General features: G+C 45.1%; 1 non-coding gene across 1 annotated transcript; it reads right to left on the bottom strand.

The window, feature by feature from the left end:
* Nucleotides 1-7,711: 7,711 nt before the first annotated feature.
* Nucleotides 7,712-7,818, bottom strand: LOC111823635. Its single transcript, XR_002826705.1, has one exon. It is a non-coding gene; the product is annotated as a U6 spliceosomal RNA (small nuclear RNA).
* Nucleotides 7,819-8,042: the final 224 nt, after the last annotated feature.

The raw sequence follows: 8,042 nt of genomic DNA, 5'->3' as shown, positions 1-8,042 counted from the left end.
TCAGTGTCTCCACATTGTTAGAAATCAGTCAAGTCCTTGTCCTAAAAAAAAAAAAAAATGTAGGTTTTCTGCCCTAACCGGTTTGGCTCAGTGGATAGAGCGTCGGCCTGCGGACTGAAGGGTCCCAGGTTCGATTCCGGTCAAAGGGCATGTACCTTGGTTGTGGGCACATCCCCAGTGGGAGGTGTGCAGGAGGCAGCTGATTGATGTTTCTCTCTCATCGATGTTTCTAACTCTCTATCCCTCTCCCTTCCTCTCTGTAAAAAAATCAATAAAATATATATTTTTAAAAATGCAGGTTTTCTTGTTGTTTTAAGCTACTGAATTTGGGGGCAATTTTAGGTTCCACTTTTTGAAAATTCTCTGAATGTCAAAGAGTTTGTGGATATATTTTTAAACCACCACATATAGTAATGGGAAGGAAGTCAGCGGATGTGGGCACAGGTGCTGGCAGGCTGGTGGATGTGATGGGAATCGGTGGGCGTTTATCTCTGAGTAGTCTCTGTTTTTACTGAAATAGGAAGCAATGTCATCAGCCAAGAGTGGGCACGAGAAGGTCTTGTAAGTTTGAAGAACTCTCCTTGAACTAATTTGTTTCTCCTGGAACTTTGTCTCTGCGTGGGAAGATTCCCATTAGTGACTACTCCCTTTTCTTTTTCTTTTTTTAAAAACTGTTTAAACTCAAGTATTACATATGTCTCCTTTTTCCCTGATTGGCCCCTCCCCAGGAAAAGTCCCCACCCCCCAGTGTCTGTGTCCATTGGTTATGCTAATATGCATGCAAACAAGTGACTACTCCCTTTTTCAATTTTTTCTCATTGATTTGCCTCTCATAGTTAGTAGACCCTTTTGAAAAAATTATATTTTATTTTTCAATTATAGTTTACATTCAATATTATTTTCTACTAGTTTCAGGTGTACACTTAGTGGCTAGACAATCATATGCTTTACAAAGTGTTCCCTCCAATATTTCCAGTACCCACCTGCCACCATACATAGTTATTACAGTATTATTGACTATATTCCCTATGCTGGCTGTACTTTATATCCCGTAAGTGTTTTGTAATGGCCAATCTGTACTTCCCAATCCCTTTACCTTTTTTCACCAAGTCCCCCAATCCCTCTGCCCTCTGGAAATCACGTTTGTTCTCTGAATCTCATAGTACACTTTTAGTTGCTTTAAACTGCATTCCCTATTTCTCCAAAGAGTTCTAGCCCTTGCTTAGTTCATTTATATGATGCTGATTTTTGCAAGTTGACCTAGCAGTTCTTGTTCAACAAACCATATTTATATGTGGTCATTTTTTCCCCAAACAGGAGTAACATGTTGAGACGGGGCCAGCTCCCTCCAGGGCAGTATGGGCTTGTGCATGGCTGGTGCCCAAGGAAAGGAGCACCACGGAACTAACTGGGGTGGTTGGCCTTTGCAGTTTACTAGCAGTGGCTGCTACTCTTATTGAGCAGGTGCCATTTGCCAGGCATTTTACTCATTCATTAGCTCGCTTAGCCCTGTTAATAAACTCATGAAGGAGGTATTGTTATTAATCCTATTTTACAGATGAGGAATTTGAGGCATTGAAAGTTCAAGTTACTTATGCAAGGTCACAGCTCACACAGGGCCCAAACTCAAAACGCAGTCTCATCCCACCTCTGAGGGTGGAAGGGGAGACTTTGAATGTGTATCAAGATAGTTATGAAGCTCCCCACTCCCTCATTTCTTGACATACTTTCTCCCTTCCACATTTGGTTTTAAAAAACTCTCACAATTTGCTTCCTTCTTCTGTTTTAAAGTAACTCTCATCTTGTTCTGCGTAGTAGAAAAGACAAACAAGCAATCAGTACTTACCTTGATTGATGCTCAACTTTCTCTTTTGCATTTGCTTTGCCATTCTCAGAGGTGCAGTCTTCAAAACTATTTCCAAACCTGTGGGAGATAATAAGAGTACGCTCTGAAGCTTGAAGGGAAAGGAAGAACAGAGTGTAAATCTCACCTTTGAGACACACAGTTAGATTCAACAGTTGTTTATTAATCTCTGGTCCATGCCAGATAGATAAGGAATTTAAAGAAAACCTATTGGGGTTGGGTGGAGATGGTCATATATCTAGACTATGACACAATGAAAACCAGTGCTTACATCTTGCACATTTCTCATTACCCTACATTGTGTCTCTCATGCATACAATTCCATAGGTAAGCTCATTCAAAGCAAGATTTCTCTGTAAACAGGAATAATTTGTAAAGAAGGAAACAGAAAATTGGGTTCTAAATGATTTGCTAGTAGATTCTTTGCACCTTTGACTGTATTTACTTCTTTTTAGTAAATAAGGGTGAGATAGAGAAAGATTAATGAAGGATGCCAACCACAGGACACTGCCTTCTTTACCTTTTTCAAAAAATAAAACAATGAGGGTAAACTTATGCAAATAAAAGATTATAAAGATGTCCTATCAAGGAATAAAATGCCTTCTAAATCTAAAGGAATCTTATTACTTTACTAGGAGCCCAGTGCACGAATTCGTGCACCTTGATAGGAACTGTGGACTACAAGGCTGCGTAGGCACAGGGGCGGGTTTCGGCCCCTCCTCTGTGCCCCTGCCTGGCCCCTCCCACCATGGCCCCCAGTCACCTGTCTGCCAGCAGCCCTACTCCTGCCACCACTGCTCCCATGTGCTGATGGTGCCTGCCCCACTCGTATCTGCTGATGGTGCAAAGCAATTGGGGCCGGCACCAGCAGCGGGTGCAAGCAGGGCTGGCACTGTTAGTGGCTGTGAGTGGTAGCTGCTGCCCCAATTGCCCCTCAGGAGCAGGGGAAGGTGGAGAAGCCCTCAGGGGTGATCAGGGCTGGCAGCTGCCACTCACACCCACTGATGGCACCAAGGGATTGGAACTGGCGCCAGGCACCGGCAGTGTGTCTGAGCAGCAGCTCCGGTGCTGGCTGTGGATGTGAGCAGGGCCAGTACTGGCAGTAGGTGCGAGTGGTGGCTTCAGCACTGGCAGTGGGTGCGAGTGGGGCTGTTGCGGCATCAGGTGTGAGAGGCAGCTGCTGGCCTTGATCTCCCCTCAGGAGCAGGGGGAGGTGGAGAAGCCCTGAGGGGCGATTAGGACCTGTAGCCGTGCTCATACTCGCTAACGGCAGTGGGTGCGAGTGGCGGGTGGGACCACGGCACATGGGAGCAAAGATTTTTCGGTAACCACCAGAGGCTCGCCCTGATGACAGCAACCGATGCCCCACCTTGGTCTGGCACCCCTGCTCACCTGCTCCATCATCCCACCACGGCCGTCGCCCACCCTGTTCTGCGCACGTCCCCTGGTGGTCAGTGCACGTCATAGCGACCAGTTGTTTGGTTGTTCCGGTTGTTCTGCCATTTGGTTTATTTGCATATTAGCTTTTTATTATATAGGACTAGAGACCCAGTGCATGAAAATTCATGCCCTCAGGGAGTGGGCTTCCTCAGCCCCGGCCTGCACCCTCTCGCAGTCTGGGATCCCTCAGGGGATATCCGTCTGATGGCTAAGCCGGCAGTTGGAGTGCTAGCCTGCTGTGAGCCCAGCTTCGGGCTGAGTGGCACTCCCGCTGTGGGAGTGCACTGACTACCAGGGGGCAGCTCCTGCACTGAGCATCTGCCCCCTGGTGGTCAGTGCGCGTCATAGCAACTGGTCGTTCCACCTTTTGGTCGATTTGTATATTAGCCTTTTATTATATAGGATTAGTGGCATGGTGCATGAAATTTGTGCACAGGGTGGGGGGTGTCCCTCAGCCCGGCCTACACCCTCGCCAATCTGGGACCTCTTGGGGGATGTCCGACTGCCACTTTAGGACATGCCTCTCACAATCCGGGACCACTGGCTCCTAACTGCTCACCTGCCTGCCTGCCCGATCGCCCCAACCACTCTGCCTGCCAGCCTGCTCGCCCCCAACTTCCCTCCCCACCGGTCTTCTCGCCCCCAACTGCCCCCCCCCGGCCTGATTGCCCCCAAATTCCCTCCCCACCGGTCTTCTCACCCCCAATTGCCCCCCCCACTGGCCTGATGGCCCCCAACTGCCTTCCCCTGCCAGCCTCATGGCCCCCAACTGCCCTCTCCTGCCAGCCTCATGGGCCCCAACTGCCCTCCCCTGCCAGCCTCATGGGCCCCAACTGCCCTCCCCGGTCGGTCTCCCAGAAGGTCTCCCATTCTAATTAGCATATTACCCTTTTATTAGTATAGATAGTCACACACGTTGAACCTTGGGAGCTGTTGGTTTTTTAAGCTTTAAATTTCATGCCTCCCCAAATAAACAAAAACCTGAACAATTCTGTTACCCTTTTCTTTTAATATATCCTTAGATAAGCAGAAAAGATGAGTGAGAAAGGAAGTTACCAAATGCTGCCCCCAAACTCTGAGTCATCTGGTTAAGCAGATCACGAGTAGATAAGACCACTGATGAGTAGGCAAACCCTGAGCAAGATCTAGCTAGAAGCTCAGTAAGGATAGGCCCAAACCTAACTGTCATGAATCAGTTTGACTTTAAAATTTTAAATTGTTTAGTTATAGAATCCAACGGTTACCATTTAGTTAACCAGAAAAAGGCCCCAGGGATCTGAGTACACTGCTGTAGGGACATGGAGCAACCTCTGGGAGCAGAATCCTTTTCCATCTGCAGCTCAGGTAGCCTGTGCTGTCAGCAGAAACCCCAAGATGGCATTCTTGCCTTAGTTTTCTAAATGACTCCTTTGCTTCAAAAATAAAACCTTCTGAAAACCTCACAAGGTTGGGTGACTTGATTTGGGGGTGGGGGAGAGGGAGAAAGTGACATTTGTATTACCTTGTGATCAGTGCTTTCTGGGTGGGTGGCAGAGGCAGTGCCTACTGGATATGATTTTATTATTTATTTTTAAAAATAGATTTTTATTGATTTCGGAGAGGAAGAGAGAGGGAGAGAGAGATAGAAACATCAATGACTAGAGTGAATCATTGACTGTTGCCTCCTGCATGCCCCACACTAGGGATGGAGCCTGCAACCCTGGCACATGCCCCGATCAGGAATTGAATCCCAATCTCCTGGTTCATAGGTTGGTGCTCAACCACTGAGCCGAACCAGCCAGGCTACTGGATATGATTTTAGTATGCTATAGAGAAAATACTTGCTCACGATGATCTCTGCCTGCTGGTCAGCCATGCTGCATGCAAAGGGAATTTGAGACCCTCTTTCTATGCATTATCCTATAACTGAGGTTACAGGAAGTCCCCTCCTAGGCATCTGGGAGCAGGGGCTCAGTAAGTCACTAACAGCCACAGATAAGAAAACTGGGCGTTATCTACTTAGCAGGGACCTGAAGGAAGGGGACACAGAAAAACTAAACTTTTGCTGAACCAGAGATTGAGGGGCAATAATCATTGCTGACTTTTTAATTCCATTTTATAGATTAGAGTCTCTGTTCATCTATCTTATTTTAATTTTCCTAACCATCATGTGTGATGTAGCAGTATTCCTACCCCCATTTTATACAAGATAAAATGCAGTTAGGGAGATGCCCAGAATTTTCCAACATTGTGTACAATCACACAAAGTGATCAGACCGTTGGGATGATACTGGAAAGAGTCAGAATGTCAGCCACCTCTCTTGGTCTTGTGTGGGCCCCTCCCTCCTAGGCAGCTGCTTTCCACTGATATTTAAACATGCCCAAACCTCTGCCATCACTTGCTGTGTTGTTAAATCCAATGTACATGTTCAAATCTCAATTCTCTTGATCTCTCAGCAGGAATGGACACTATTGACGATTTCCTCTTTCTTAAAAACACTTTCCCCCTTCATTCTGAGATACATACACTTGTGACGAGGACCAGAATCCTTAGCACACTTCACACGGTCCTGGGTGGTTTGGGCACTGCTAGTCTTCCTAGCCTCTTCTTATACCAGGTTAGCCCCTGTCCCCCAACCACAACTTGTTCTATTCATTCCCTCTGGCTTCCTGGCCCTCACCGGTACCTTTTCATCTATCAGATCTCAGGTCGAGGGCCAGCCCAGGCAAGACTTCTTCGAGCCTCTCCTCTTTCCCCACTCTAAATCAAGTTCCTTTGCTATTATCCACTTTCAAAGAATGGTCACCACCCTTCAGAGTGCTTATCTGAATTTGTCACTATGCATTCCCTTGACACGATTATTTGATTAATGGGTATCTTCTCCCATAATATTCTAGGCTTGGTTTCTGCACATCATTTTAATAGTAACTATAAACACAGGGCCTCGCATATAGTAGGTGCTCAGCAAATATTTGTTGAAAGACTGAAAATGAGAAAGAAATAGCAAGTTCAACTTCATCTATTTCACTATTTTACCTAGTTTAAACCATCCTATAGATTTTTAGGGAGAGCTTATATTATCTATTTCATACTTCAGGGGTTTTAAAGAATAATTTTCAATTTGGTTACTTTATAATATCATCAAACAAGTCCCATACTTGTGTTTTTTTCCTTAAAAAATTAGTTTTTAAATGTAAACCTCCCCCCCCCCAAACAAACAAGGTGATATAACCTTAAAAATAAATATCTGTCCATTGGAACTCATATTTCTCTTAAGTAGACTTCCAGATATAGCCCACAAGCTAACAAGTTGGGCTTTTCATATCAGGAAAAGGAGAAAATTCCATAGAAAGAATCCCTTTGGAAGGAGATGAATTTCCTTGCCCGAAGCAGAGGGGAGCTGACTCAATGCCAGCTGCTGAGAGGATTCATGAAAATTTCCTGTTAAAATTTGATCCCACTCAAGTTGACATGAAACTACAGGTGATTTCACCTATGGCTGCACTGCTAGCTATTTTACAATAATAGCATTGTCTATACTGCTCCAGCCACGAGGAAACAGGGAAGATGCATGCACGGATTGCTTCCTTTAAATGGTTTGCTTGGCTGAGTGTATTTTAAAAAATTATCCTAGTCACCTAGAAATTGATAATATAATCGCTACTCTTCTAGGTATTCAAACATGTTTTAAAACTATAAACTGGGTAAATTCTACACAGCTATACAAATATAAGGTAATATTATTACAAATGTAACAAAATGTAACTGCTGGAGAGTGGACTGAGAAGAAGGAAACTGAATGACAGCAGGAAAACAGTCCAGTTCAATGGGTGGCTCAGTGGTTGAGCATCCACCCATGCACCAAGAGGTCCCTCGTTAGATTCCCGGTCAGGGCACATGCCCAGGTTGCAGGCTCAATCCCTGGCGGGAGCTGTGCAGGGGGTAGTCAATTAACGTCTCTTTCTCATGGATGATTCTATCTCTCTTTCCCTTCCTCTCTCTCTCAACTCAATTAAAAAAAACGTATTTAAGTTAGATGGGGCAAAAGTAACTGAGACTCTACCTCAGAAAAGTATTATGACAGTCAAATTACAATGTTTTAATCACATAAAAACATAAAACATTCTATAGAATTTCCTTAGGGCCAATCTGACAAAAAGCTTTTAAAATAAAGAAGCTGGCCCTAGCCGGTTTGGCTCACTGAATTGTCGGCCTGTGGACTGAAGGGTCCCGGGTTTGATTCCTGTCAAGGTTACATGCCTGGGTTGTGGGCTCGACCTCCAGTAGGGGGCGTGCAGGAGGCAGCCAATCAATGATTCTCTCTCATCATTGATGTTTCTATCTCTCCCTCTCCCTTCCTCTCTGAAATCAATAAAATATATAAAATAAAAGAAGCTAAAATTCATAAGCATATTCTTTTTAAAAATATAAATATGGAACGCTTCACGAATTTGCGTGTCATCCTTGCGCAGGGGCCATGCTAATCTTATCTGTATCGTTCCAATTTTAGTATATGTGCTGCCGAAGCGAGCACAAGCATATTCTTTTAAAAAATATATTTTATTGATTTTTTACAGAGAAGAAGGGAGAGGGATAGAGAGTTAGAAACATCAATGAGAGAAACATTGATCAGCTGCCTCCTGAACACCCCTCACTGGGGATGTGCCCGCAACCAAGGTACATGCCCTTGACCCGGATCGAACCTGGGACCTTTCAATCCGCAGGCCGGTGCTTTATCCACTGAGCCAAACCAGTTAG

Source organism: Myotis lucifugus, unplaced genomic scaffold (genome assembly GCF_000147115.1).
Source record: "Myotis lucifugus unplaced genomic scaffold, Myoluc2.0 scaffold_588, whole genome shotgun sequence".
In the NCBI taxonomy this organism is placed as follows: Eukaryota; Metazoa; Chordata; class Mammalia; order Chiroptera; family Vespertilionidae; genus Myotis; species Myotis lucifugus.
Note: the sequence above shows the minus strand (reverse complement) of the source record. Positions and strands in the feature narration are given on the sequence as shown.